The sequence below is a fragment of the Podarcis melisellensis genome, assembly GCF_964234715.1.
Source record: "Podarcis melisellensis genome assembly, chromosome: W".
Classification (NCBI taxonomy): Eukaryota; Metazoa; Chordata; class Lepidosauria; order Squamata; family Lacertidae; genus Podarcis; species Podarcis melisellensis.
Genome location: NC_138535.1, coordinates 9,774,287 through 9,786,978, shown reverse-complemented (window position 1 = coordinate 9,786,978; position 12,692 = coordinate 9,774,287). Strand labels below are relative to the sequence as shown.

At 48.4% G+C, this 12,692-nt stretch overlaps 1 pseudogene across 1 annotated transcript in view; it reads left to right on the top strand.

Annotated features, from left to right (window-relative positions):
- LOC309361214 (ensconsin-like) overlaps positions 1-12,692 on the top strand; it is a 225,524-nt pseudogene that overhangs the window by 207,175 nt on the left and 5,657 nt on the right. Inside the window, exon 14 of the transcript XR_014173427.1 lies at positions 6,926-6,979. The product of XR_014173427.1 is annotated as an ensconsin-like (transcript). The remainder of the gene's footprint in view (positions 1-6,925; positions 6,980-12,692) is intronic.

The window sequence follows — 12,692 nt, the reverse complement described above, 5'->3', positions numbered from 1 at the left end:
CCTCTGTGGGGGATTTTAGGAGGGAGATACCATGACAGGTCCATGACCCACCAACATGTCTTTTGTAGCCGAGAGAGGATTTTGAGCCAGGTCTCTGTCTAACCTAATGGTGGCCCAACTCGGCCCTCCCGATGTTTTGAGACTACAATTCCCATTGAGGCATCTGATCAAGGCCTGTATTTTAAAATGAGCTTAAAGATATATTTGCAAATGTTTGTATGTTTTATGCCAGGCAGAAGACCAGCTGGCTAAGGACTTTGGCAGATGTTTATCCTCCTGGACAAGGGCCCCCCTGATTTATACCAGGAGCCAAAATTCTCAAAGTTGTAAAAGGGAATTATAGGCTGGGAGCAAAAAGGTTACACTGACCCCACATATTACAGAATATAATCAAGCTGCAAAAGCACTTGTCAGAGCTGCCTCCAGGTCCCAGCTCACAGAGGACCAATGCTAGCCGGTAGTAATGTGCAAAAGTCTTTATTGAGGTTCAGTTTCCATTTACAAGCCGCAGAGTGCAGCCCTACGTCTAGACGCTAGATCGGCGAAGCCCCGTCTGAGTCTCCACCCCCTGTACACCAGTTTAAGACCCTAGCCTTACTCCACCTTTTCCGTTGCTCCTTTCTCCTCTGGGTCCTTCTGCCCCCTGGTGTCTCCTCCTTCCTGGATTCTTCTGACGCTGACCCCCCTGACTCCTGCCCCTCCTTTCGGCGGGCTTTAGGACCTGGCTCCCTACCCGGGCTACCCACTGTGCCGCTTGCCTGTACATTTGAACTTGGCGCGCGCGCCCAGCTTCCAACCTTCCTCTCGACCGTTTCCTCGCTCTCCGATGGAGGCGTGGTCAATCCTGACTCATCTCCTCCCGCTGGCGGTGAGCAGCCTGATCCCGATGCCTGGGACTCCTCCTCCCTACTGCTCTTTGGTGGGGAAGCTGGTCCCGATTTCCAGCTGCTGCTCTCTGAGTCCCCTCTGGTCCCTTCTCCCTGGGGTGTTCCCCTTGCTCTGACTATGGGAGCCCCTTTCTGTGAGTCTTCCGATTCGCTGGACAGACTCAGAGACCTCGGACCACTGTCATCGCTTACATTCCCTTCGGATTCCTCCCCTTCGCTCTCCATTTCCTCCCTTTCCTGTGCCTCTGCTCCTGAGCCCCTGACAGCACTAATTAAGAGTTGGTAAATAGTAGGATTTATTGTTTAACAAAATATAATACCATGTGCCTCCCATTAGAGACTTTAGCCACATTTTCCTAAGGTTAAAGGGCAAGAGCTAATGGGAAAAGCAGCTGGCCAGGAAAGGGGGGTGTAAATTGAAGAGGTTTTTCTTAAAAAAGCTATCTATGTTAATGTATGAGATTTGTTGGCTTAAATGTAATGATGCAAAGGATTTAGAAAGTAAGAAATGTTAGATTCTTATGTTAGATTCTTATTTCATTGATGGTGTGTGAGAATGTGAACCCAAGATCTCTGTTTAAGACAAAATGTAAGACAGAATGAGCATCTGTTTTAGCCATCTATTTTGGAATGGAGGGGTAACAAGGGCAAAAGGTGATCTGGTAATTAAGGTGCCTTATTGAGGCAAATGTAAGATATATGGCTACTTGTTTGCCATTTATGGATAGAAGGAAATATAGCTCTTTGTCTCCCATAAAAGATAATAGGAAATGGGTGTATCTTTTATGATTGGTTCTAGCAAACAGCCAATAGGAATTTCAACCAGGCTGATCGGACAGAGGCAGCCAAAAAAGGAGCAAGGGGGCTGGGTGAGGAAATATAAGTGCTGGCCATCAGGGCTGGAGCATAGGCAGAGCTTTGGTAACCATATATCACTGTGCCTATCATTTATTCGTCTGACAAATAAATTATTATTTTAATTTCTCTATTGCTGCGTTGAATATTGAAGAATGTTTATTGCTCAGATAAGCCTTGGTGTCCAGCCCGCTTCGGCTGCGCAGCTACCAGCCGGGCTTCCGGACTTCAAAGGCCACATTCCAAAGGCTCTGAGCAACACGCAGAGCTTAAGCAGCGGTAACAGAAAGCTGGAAACTCAAGTGCCTTCTTCAGTGTGCTTAAATAAAGTCCACTCAGGATCTTAGCAGCTAAAAGCAGTTTTTATTTACAGCAAACTATCCATTATCTATCACAGCGAACAGCATCGTCAAGTCCTCTCTCCTCAAAAGCGAAAGTAGAGAGAAAAGAACAAAGGCTGGAGACTCTCGGAAATGACGCATAGTCTCCCCCCTCCTCCCAAATTGTAGGCAGGGCGTACACTCTGAGCTGTTTAACCCTGTAAGCTCAGGTTCTCCTCACAAATATTTCATTCCAGCTAAGCGTTAACCATAAGCAAGGTGCTACACCATCATCCCTGACCACTGGTCCTGTTAGCTAGGGATGATGGGCGTTGTAGTCCCAAAACATCTGGAGGGCCGAGTTTGCCTATCCCTGATTTAGCCCAAAATTTTCTCTTTACCACCCCCCCAAGGTAGTTTTCATAATGAATCTAGAGGCTAACTTTGGGAGCAACTGTATGATGAATGCAATCCTGTATGTGCCTACTCAGGAGCAAGCCTCCTCTGTGGGATTGGACAGGATTGAATTGCAAGGCTGTCTGCACTTTTCCCAAAATGCAAGTTACTAGTAAGAAGGGAAAGTGTCAAGAGTGTGTGCAGGAGCCAAGCCCTGTGACCAATAGGACTCTGCAGGACTGGGGCCTTCCTAAGTTTGTTCTGAAGAGTCAAGGCGCGGCCGCACAGGTGAGGCCGATTGGTAACTCACAGCACCTGGTGGCAAGAGCCAGGAAGGGATATAAGGTTAGCATTTCCCTTCGGCTCTTTGCCACAGTGGCACGTTCCCTGCCTTGCTGCGTTTGACTCCTTGCTTCCTCACCCTTGGACTCTTGGCTTCCTGGCTCCTGGCCTTCCATTCCTGCTCCCACCCTGCCATCTTGCCCCCGGTCCCAACACCCCCAGCCGGGACTTTGACCGCCCGTGAACCGGACCGTGACAGAAAGTCTAGCTCAGACATAGGCAAACTCGGCCCTCCAGATGTTTTGGGACTACAATGCCCATCATTCCTGACCACTGGTCCTGTGAGCTAGGGATGATGGGAGTTGTAGTCCCAAGTTTGGCCACCACTGCAGTCAGAGTCTAACCACTACTCCCTGCTGGCATTTGAGGATCTCCACGTGGGGAAAGGAAAGGGCCAGATTTGTTGTTGTTGTTGTTTAGTCATTTAGTCGTGTCCGACTCTTCGTGACCCCATGGACCAGCGTTCCCTGTATTAAGTCCTGTTTCCTGCCTAGGCAGTGAAAGCCAAAAGTTAGCTATTTTGTATCAGATGGGATGTTATGTTTGGAAAACAAGTGCAGAAACCAATAAAAACATTATATATGTGTTTGTTTGTGCCTCCCATGAGATCGGACCCCCAGTAGTGCCAGAAATTCAGGGTCAATACATTTGGAGGGAAACCAAAATGATCGTTTACAAAGCTATTTTACTACCAACCTTACTGTATGCTTGTGAAACATGGACCACTTATCAACGCCATCGCCAACTCCTCCAAAGTCTCCATCAGAGGCAGGCATGACCAAAGTTTTGGTGGACCTGTGGCAGTATATATATCATGGGGTAAAATCCTATAAAAAGCTCAACAACTTCGGGGTAAAATTGTAACTTCAATCCTAAAAAAAGCTCAGCAACTTTGGTTGGTCCTCACACATGTTCACTTCATCAAATCTGGCCCTATTTGAAAAAAGTTTGGGCACCCCTGATCAAAGGTGTCTCTGGAAATTTTTACACATCACTCGGGAATGCAGGTGAACTAATGCCAGCGTACTGGAAGAAGCAAAGATTGCCAGTGTTGAAGCAATGATTCTTCAACCTCAACTTTTGACCAGTCGTGTTGCGTATCATCTTCCAAAGCAACTCCTCTATTCCGAATTTAAGAATGGAAAGCGTCGTGCTGGTGGTCCACAAAAGAGGTTGAAAGATTTCAAGGCAAAGCTGAAAAAACGTAGTATAACACCGACAACTGGGAAACACTGGCCGGTGAGCGCTCCAATGGGAGAACAGCCTTGACCAACGGTGTCCTGGGCTTTGGAGACACTCAAACTCAGGACGCAAGGGAGAAACGGGCGAAGAGGAAGAAAGCCTCACCAGTATCGACTCCCACCCGGAAACCAATGTCCCCACTGTGGAAGGACGTGTGGATCCAGAATTGGCCTGCACAGTCACTTGCAGTTGTTGTTGTTTAGTCGTTTAGTCGTTTCCGACACTTCGTGACCCCATGGACCAGAGAACGCCAGGCACCTCTGTCCTCCACTGCCTCCCACAGTTTGGTCAAACTCATGCTGGTAACCTCGAAAACACTATCCAACCATCTCGTCCTCTGCCGTCCCCTTCTCCTTGTGCCCTCCATCTTTCCCAACATCAGGGTCTTTTCCAGGGAGTCTTCTCTTCTCATGAGGTGGCCAAAGTATTGGAGCCTCAACTTCAGGATCTGTCCTTCCAGTGAGCACTCAGGGTTGATTTCCTTCAGAATGGATAAGTTTGTTCTTCTTGCAATCCATGGGACTCTCAAGAGTCTTCTTCAGCACCATAATTCAAAAGCATCAATTCTTCGGCAATCCGCCTTCTTTATGGTCCAGCTCTCACTTCCATACATCACTACTGGGAAAACCATAGCTTTTACTATTCAGACCTTTGTTGGCAAGGTGATGTCTCTACTTTTTAAGATGCTGTCTAGGTTTGTCATTGCTTTTCTCCCAAGAAGCAGGCGTCTTTTAAATTCGTGGCTGCTGTCACCATCTGCAGTGATCACGGAGCCCAAAAAAGTAAAATCTCTCACTGCCTCCATTTCTTCCCCTTCTATTTGCCAGGAGGTGATGGGCCCAGTGGCCATGAACTTGATTTTTTTGATGTTGAGCTTCAGACCATATTTTGTGCTCTCCTCTTTCACCCTCAATAAAAGGTTCTTTAATTCCTCCTCACTTTCTGCCATCAAGGTTGTGTCATCTGCATATCTAAGGTTGTTGATATTTCTTCCGGCAATCTTAATTCCGGCTAGGGATTCATCCAGCCCAGCCTTTCGCATGATGAATTCTGCATATAAGTTAAATAAGCAGGGAGACAAAATACAGCCTTGTCGTACTCCTTTCCCAATTTTGAACCTATCAGTTGTTCCATGTCCAGTTCTAACTGTAGCTTCTTGTCCCACATAGAGATTTCTAAGGAGACAGATGAGGTGATCAGGCACTCCCATTTCTTTAAGAACTTGCCATAGTTTGCTGTGGTTGACACAGTCAAAGGCTTTTGCATAGTCAATGAAGCAGAAGTAGATGTCTTTCTGGAACTCTCTAGCTTTCTCCATAATCCAGCGCATGTTTGCAATTTGGTCTCTGGTTCCTCTGCCTCTTCTAAATCCAGCTTGCACTTCTGGGAGTTCTCAGTCCACATACTGCTTGAGCCTTCCTTATAGAATTTTAAGCATAACCTTGCTAGCGTGTGAAATGAGTGCAATTGTGCGGTAATTGGAGCATTCTTTGGCACTGCCCTTCTTTGGGATTGGGATGTAAACTGATCTTCTCCAATCCTCTGGCCACTGCTGAGTTTTCCAAATTTGCTGGTATATTGAGTGTAGCACCTTAACAGCATCATCTTTTAAAATTTTAAATAGTTCAGCTGGAATACCATCAGTTCCACTGGCCTTGTTATTTGCAGTGCTTTCTAAGGCCCATTTGACTTCACTCTCCAGGATGTCTGGCTCAAGGTCAGCAACCACACTACCTGGGGTGTACGAGACATCCATATCTTTCTGGTATAATTCCTCTGTGTATTTGAAATATACTCAGAGTCAAGAGTGGATTTCATGCTCTTTATTCAGCTCATAGTGGTGAGGAGGAAGAATGAAAGTCCCCTCAAAGTATCTGCTTTATATACATTATTTACACAATGGGCTGCATGTGATCGGCTAATTCTGGAATTCTCCTGTAGGCCAATCAGGTTGTGGATTCACTTCTATCTGGAGCATGATTGGGTGGTTCCTGCCGACCAATCATACTGCTGCATTGTTCTAGGACCAATCAGACTGTTGCAGTTTGGATCCTATTCAACTCAGTACATAACAGTATTCTTGCCGCCTCTTCTTGATGTCTTCTGCTTCTGTTAGTTCCTTACCACTTTTGTCCTTTATTATGGTAATCTTTGTACGAAATGTTCCTTTCATTTCTCCAATTTTCTTGAACAGATCTTTGGTTCTTCCCATTCTGTTGTTTTCCTCTATTTCTTTGCATTGCTCGTTTAAGAAGGCCTTCTTGTCTCTCCTTGCTATTTTTTGGAAATCTGCATTCAATTTCCTGTATCTTTCTCTATCTCCCTCGCATTTTGCTTGCCTTCTCTCCCCCGCTATTTGTAAGGCCTTGTTGGACAGCCACTTTGCTTTCTTGCATTTCCTTATCATTGGGATGGTTTTCGTTGCTGCCTCCTGTATAATGTCGCGAGCCTCCATCCATAGTTCTTCAGGCACTCTGTCCAGCAAATCTAAATCCTTAAACCTGTTCCTCACTTCCACTGTGTATTCATAAGGGATTTGATTTAGATTGTATCTTACTGGCCCAGTGGTTTTTCCTACTTTCTTCAGTTTAAGCTTGAATTTTGCTATAAGAAGCTGATGATCTGAGCCACAGTCAGCTCCAGGTCTTGTTTTTGCTGACTGTATAGAGCTTCTCCATCTTTGGCTGCAGAGAATATAATCAATCTGATTTTGATGCTGCCCATCTGGTGATGTCCATGTGTAGAGTCATTTGTAGAGTCATGTGTAGAGTCCATGTGTAAAGGGCCAGATAGGCGGGGTCAAAATAATAAAATATTATTATTATTATTATTTAATTAATTGAGTCTTGTCGTTATCTAAGTGGCGTGACTGTTCTTTGACAGAGAATCGAAGAAATAATGAGGAGGACCCGGAAGGCAGAGCAGAACGATGCCAAGGTAAATGTCTTCTGACGTCAGCTAAGGCATTGGTTGCCTCTGATTTCTGTTGTTAGTGTTCAAGGGGAACGTTGTTGGCGCTTGTCTTTAAAAAATTGGTTTTCCCTGAGCTTCCACAGCTGCACCCTGATTTGAAGTTGATATGCTGTGGCAGATTTTATTTTATTTTATTAGAATTTTTACTGGTTTTTACACATATTTTCATACATAACATCACAGTACGCAAAAATAAATGAAATATTTGGCTCCATTTTTGGACAAATACTTGCCTTGTATTGCATCTTAAGCTGTTAGTCAATTGCACCATTTCTGCATATTCCTGTAACTTACTTTGTCAATCCAATATAGTTAGAACTTTCCAGTTCATTGCTACCAGTGTTCGAGCTGCAGCCATGGCATATAGGAAAATTTCTCTTAGGTTTTTTTGAAATATCTCTTAGGTCTTTGGGATAAATAGAAGAGATATTTACGAAATCATAATAGTGATATAATGTCTATGGCAGCATTTGATGGACCTTGTCTAATGAAACCCATGAGAAATAAGAAAACGGTACAAACTTGTGATGGGATGATGAGCTGCTTGTGCGTAAAATGCAAGTCCCTCAGAGTTTGATCAGGTTTTCAAACCTCTGCCTGTGACGGAGCCCCTCCGGCATGGCTGCGTCAATCGCTAGTAGAATCCGAAAGTGGTTGCTTTCGGAATCGTTTCCAACATAAAAGCTCTTTAACGGAAACACGTCTTCTGGACTCTCGGCGTGACAGTTTCCGGCGAGGAGTGGGTGTCCCTATAGGAGGTCCTGAGACCTCCCCACTGTTTTCGCTGGAAGCGTCTCTGAGCCATCCCTCCGACTCACTTTCCCTTGGAGTTCTTGCTCGCCCTCTACTGGTTCCCTCTTCCGCTGCTACTTCTCTCTCAACCTCAATGAGCCTTTGCACCTCCGGTTCTTCCGATGGCAGTTCCCTGACATCCACCTCCCCTCCAGGGCCCCCTTCACCCCCTCCCGTCTCCTCCCCCCCGGGCGGTGAGGAGGTAAAACCCCTGAAAGAACCTCCCTCATCTTCCGAAGTCTCGAACACTTCCCTCCACTTGTTGCTGTCCCTGGTCTCTCGGTACTCTTCGTCATCGGAGTCCACTCCCTCTTCCAACTCCGACTCCGCGAACCCTTCCAGTTCCTCTTCCTCGTCGGTGGTGCCGAAATACTCCCTCCTAAACCTTGCTACTGGCTGAGGTTTCCTCGGGAATCTTTGGTGGAACGTTTCTATTAAAACCTCGTCATTGACTTCCTCTGCAATCACCCAGGTGTTTTCTGACTCCGGTTCCCCTTCCCACGCCACCAAATACTCCACCTGATTTCCCTTCCACCTGGAATCGAGGATTTCCGCTACATGGTTGCGGCGTTCCCTCTCCTCCAAGGCTGGTCCCCTGACGTGCTCCCCTTCACGTCCCCCCCTGTATGGTGACAGTAACGACCTGTGGAACACTGGGTGCAATTTCATGTGGTTGGGTAACCGGAGTTTGAAAGCCACCGGGTTGACCTGCTGAATGACCTCAAAGGGTCCCAATCTTCTGGGCCTCAATTTCTTACAACCCCCTTTGAACGGCAACCCTTGGGTTGACAGCCACACTTGATCCCCCACCCTTATGGTTTCACCTTCCCTTCTGTTCTTGTCTGCCTGCTTCTTATATTGTGCCTTGGCCCTTTCTAAGTTGAGCTGGAGCTGATGATGGATCGCTTCCATCTCTTCTACAAAATGTTCAGCCGCTGGGACGCTCCATCTCTCCCCTCCTTCCCCTGGAAATGCCCTGGGGTGACACCCGTAATTAGCCAAAAAGGGGCTCATCCCTGTGGACACATTCTCCGCATTATTGTAGGCAAATTCTGCCAGCGCCAACTTTTCGACCCAATCGTTCTCTCTGTCATTGACATAACACCTCAGATATTGTTGAAGAATGCCATTTGCTCTTTCCGCCTGCCCGTTGGTTTCAGGGTGCCGGGCAGTTGCAAAAATTGACTTCCACGTGCAGCAAGCTCATGAGCTTCCTCCAGAACCTGGAAGTAAATTGTTTGCCGCGGTCTGAGATCACCCTCAAGGGAGCCCCGTGCAACCTAAAGATGTGTTCTACAAACAACTTCGCTGTTTCTTCCGCTGTGACTGCATGTGAGCATGCTACAAAGTGGCACATCTTAGTTAACAGGTCTACTACTACCATGATGGCTGTTTTCCCCTTGGACTTCGGCAGATCCGTCATAAAATCTATTGATACCGCTTCCCAAGGCCGTTCTGGTGTGGGTAATGGTTCTAATAACCCTGCCGGCGCCCTTCTTTCCCCTTTGGCTCGCTGACATTGGTCACACCCTCTTACATACTCCCTTACATCTTCCCTCACCTTGGGCCACCAAAATTCCCTGGTAACCAACCACATGGTCTTGTGTTGCCCAAAATGTCCCGCCGTGGGGCTATCGTGCAACTGCTTGAGTACTCTCCCCCTCAATTCACCTTCGGGTATATACAGTGCCCCTTTGTAATACAATGCCCCATTTCTTTCCTCAAAACCTCCGGGGCTCTCGCCCTCCCCCCTGAGACCTCTGAGCTTATCCTGGGCATATTCATCATTTTCCGTTTCCTCTACCAGTTCTCGTTGCCCCACCAGCGCCGCCCCACACACCCAGCGGTCCTCAGGGATGACATGTCTCTCTTCGATCGCCCCCTCCCCCTCCCAATACTCTGGTTTGCGTGAGAGCGCGTCCGCCCTGACGTTTTCTGGGCCTGGTACATAACAAATTTCAAAGTGGAATTTGGAGAATTCCTGTGCCCATCTCACTTGTCGTTGGTTGAGCACTCGAGCTGTTCTCCAATACTCTAAATTCTTGTGGTCGGTGCACACTTGCACCTTGTGTTGTGCCCCAATTAATAAATGTCTCCACCTCCGGAACGCTTCGTGAATGGCAAGTAGTTCCCTGTCATACACCGTGTAGTTCCTCTCAGATTTATTCAGCTTCCGCGAGAAGAAGGCACACGGTCTCCACTCCGACGTACTCCTCCCCGGTTGAAGAAGTACCGCCCCTACCGCCCGGTCGGACGCATCGGTTTCCACTCTCATGGGTTTTCGTAAATCCACATGCAGAAGTTGTTCTTCCGAGGCGAAAGCCCTTTTCAGTTCTTCAAATGCTCGCTCCGCCTCTGCCGTCCAAACAAATTTCTTCTTGCTGCTGAGGCAGTCGGTGATGGGCGCCGTCAAGTGGGCAAAGTTCTTGATGAACTTCCGATAAAAGTTCCCAAACCCCAAGAATCTTTGCACATCCTTCTTGGTCTTCGGTGTCTTCCATTCCAGTACCGCTTGGACCTTGCCTGGATCCATGGCCAATCCCTTGTCTGACAAGCGGTACCCCAGGAATTCCACCTCCTTGGTATGAAACTGGCACTTCTCCAGCTTCACCCACAGCTGGTTGGCTTGCAGCCTGCCCAACACTTCTCGAACGTCCCTCACATGCTGCTCCTCATCTTCCGAATACACCAACACGTCGTCTAAAAAGGCCACACAATTCTTGTAGAGCAAAGGTCCCAGAACGTGGTTAATAAAAGCTTGAAAGCACGCGGAGCCTCCTTGTAGACCGAAGGGCATAACGAGGTATTCAAAGGCTCCCAAAGGGGTGAACATGGTGGTCTTCCATTCATCCCCCTTCCTTATGCGTATCAGATTGTACGCCCCCCGCAGGTCCAGCTTTGTAAAAATCTTTCCCTTCCTTACCCTGGTCAAAATGTCATCAATTCGGGGCATAGGGAAAGCCAGGGGTTCCGACACTGCATTCAGGGCCCTAAAGTCACACACAAGTCTCGGCTTATCTGTGTTTTTTTTGTCCACAAAAAACACTGGGCTGCCCCCCACCGCTCGGGACTCTCTGATGAAACCTCGCTTCAGGTTTTTGTCAATGAACTCCCTCAGCTCCTGCATTTCCCTGTCTGACATGGCGTACAGCTTGCCCACTGGGAGTTGGGCCCCAGGGAGTAGGTTGATTTGACAGTCAAAGGGTCTATGCGGTGGCAGTTTGTCTGCTTCCCTTTCGCTGAATACGTTGCTCAGATCTGCGTATTGCGGGGGCACCTTCCCTTTGTCCATTACTTCCATCCCGGCTAGGGTGACTCTGGCTCCTCCCGGAACCTTCCCCTCCTTGCAGTGTTCTAGGCAATGCGCTGACCCAAAGGAGACCACCCTCTGATGCCAGCCCACTAGCGGATCGTGTAGCGCCAGCCAGCTCATCCCCAAAATGATGGGAGCTCCTCCCAAGGTGGCCACATTAAACGCTATCCGTTCGGTGTGCCTTGCCACCCTCATTATCATCGGGACAGTCTGTTGGCTAACTTCTCCCCCCAACAGCTCTCTGCCGTCAATCGTAGTCACCTGCAAGGGGTTACTTAAAGGGATGGTCTGTATCTGGTGCTCAGCTGCAAACTCCTTACTCATGAAATTACAGGAGCTGCCTGAATCCAAAAGCGCCTTGATCTTTAGTGGGTGTCCGTTTGGCAGTTCTAGTAACACCTCTATCACTAAAGCAGGTCTGGGAGGTTCCGGCGTGGGCACTTTCACTGCTCTTTGGCCTGGCTGCTGTGCCCCGACGGTGGCAGCCAGGCGTTGGCTTTTACTTGCTCCTTGCTTTCCTCTTCCTTTTCCCCAACAGCTCCTGCCATCCCTTGCCATTCCTTTCTTTGTGGGCAGACTCTGGCAAAGTGCCCTGGCTGTTGGCAGAGATAACATCTCTTGGCGCTCTTTCCCTCCTTCTTCCGCCCTTCACTGGGATTTGAAACTGTGCGCGCCCGCGCTGTTCCAACTTCCATCGGCTCTGCCGGCGGGAAAGGTGGCTCTGGAATGTCTGGAATGCGGAGCTCCCTCCAACGGTCTCCTTTCCCTTCCCGCTTTTCCAAAGCCCTCGCCTCCTGGCGCGCTCCTATGGACAGCGCAGATTTGGTCAGCTGATCCATAGACTCCGCCCTGGGCCCCCGGGAAAGTTCATCTTTGACGCCCGAAGAAAGCCCCTCTTCGAAAAGCATCTGGATGGGTTCCGCCGATAGGTCCCACCCCAATTTATGAATCAGCATAGTAAACTCAGTCCAGTACTCACGGACAGATCGGCTTCCCTGCTGGCAAGCCATTAACTGCCTTCGCACCACCCCCTGCTCAATGTCGCTGGAAAACATCAGGTCCATGGCACGAAAAAACTTCCTCGTGTCCTTTAGGATCTCATTATTCGCTGCCATCAGGGGTCTAACCCAGTCCTTCGCCCCCGATTCGAGATGGCCAATTACAAAAGCCACTCGCGATTCCTCGTCGGGGAAGTCATCAAACTGCAGGTTGAGAGCGTATTGCATCTCTGTTCTAAAGGCATGATAGTTCCTGGGATCCCCCCCGAATTTCTGCACCAATCCTGGCACCTTTCTGGCGAGCGGGGTGGTTTTCTCCTTTCCCTTTTCTGCATCCTGAGCCCTCCTCTCCTCAAGCCTCGCCGTTTGCAGCGCCAGCTGGATCTCCAACGCCCTGTACCTTTCTTCCAGGCTTGGACCCCCTCCAGCTGCTCCTGCTCCTCCGGTTCCGGCTGGGTTGCTCATGATGCCTCTCCCTGCACAAGCTGGCTTTCGGAGACTTTCGGATTGCTGTGATGGGATGATGAGCTGCTTGTGCGTAAAATGCAAGTCCCTCAGAGTTTGATCAGGTTTT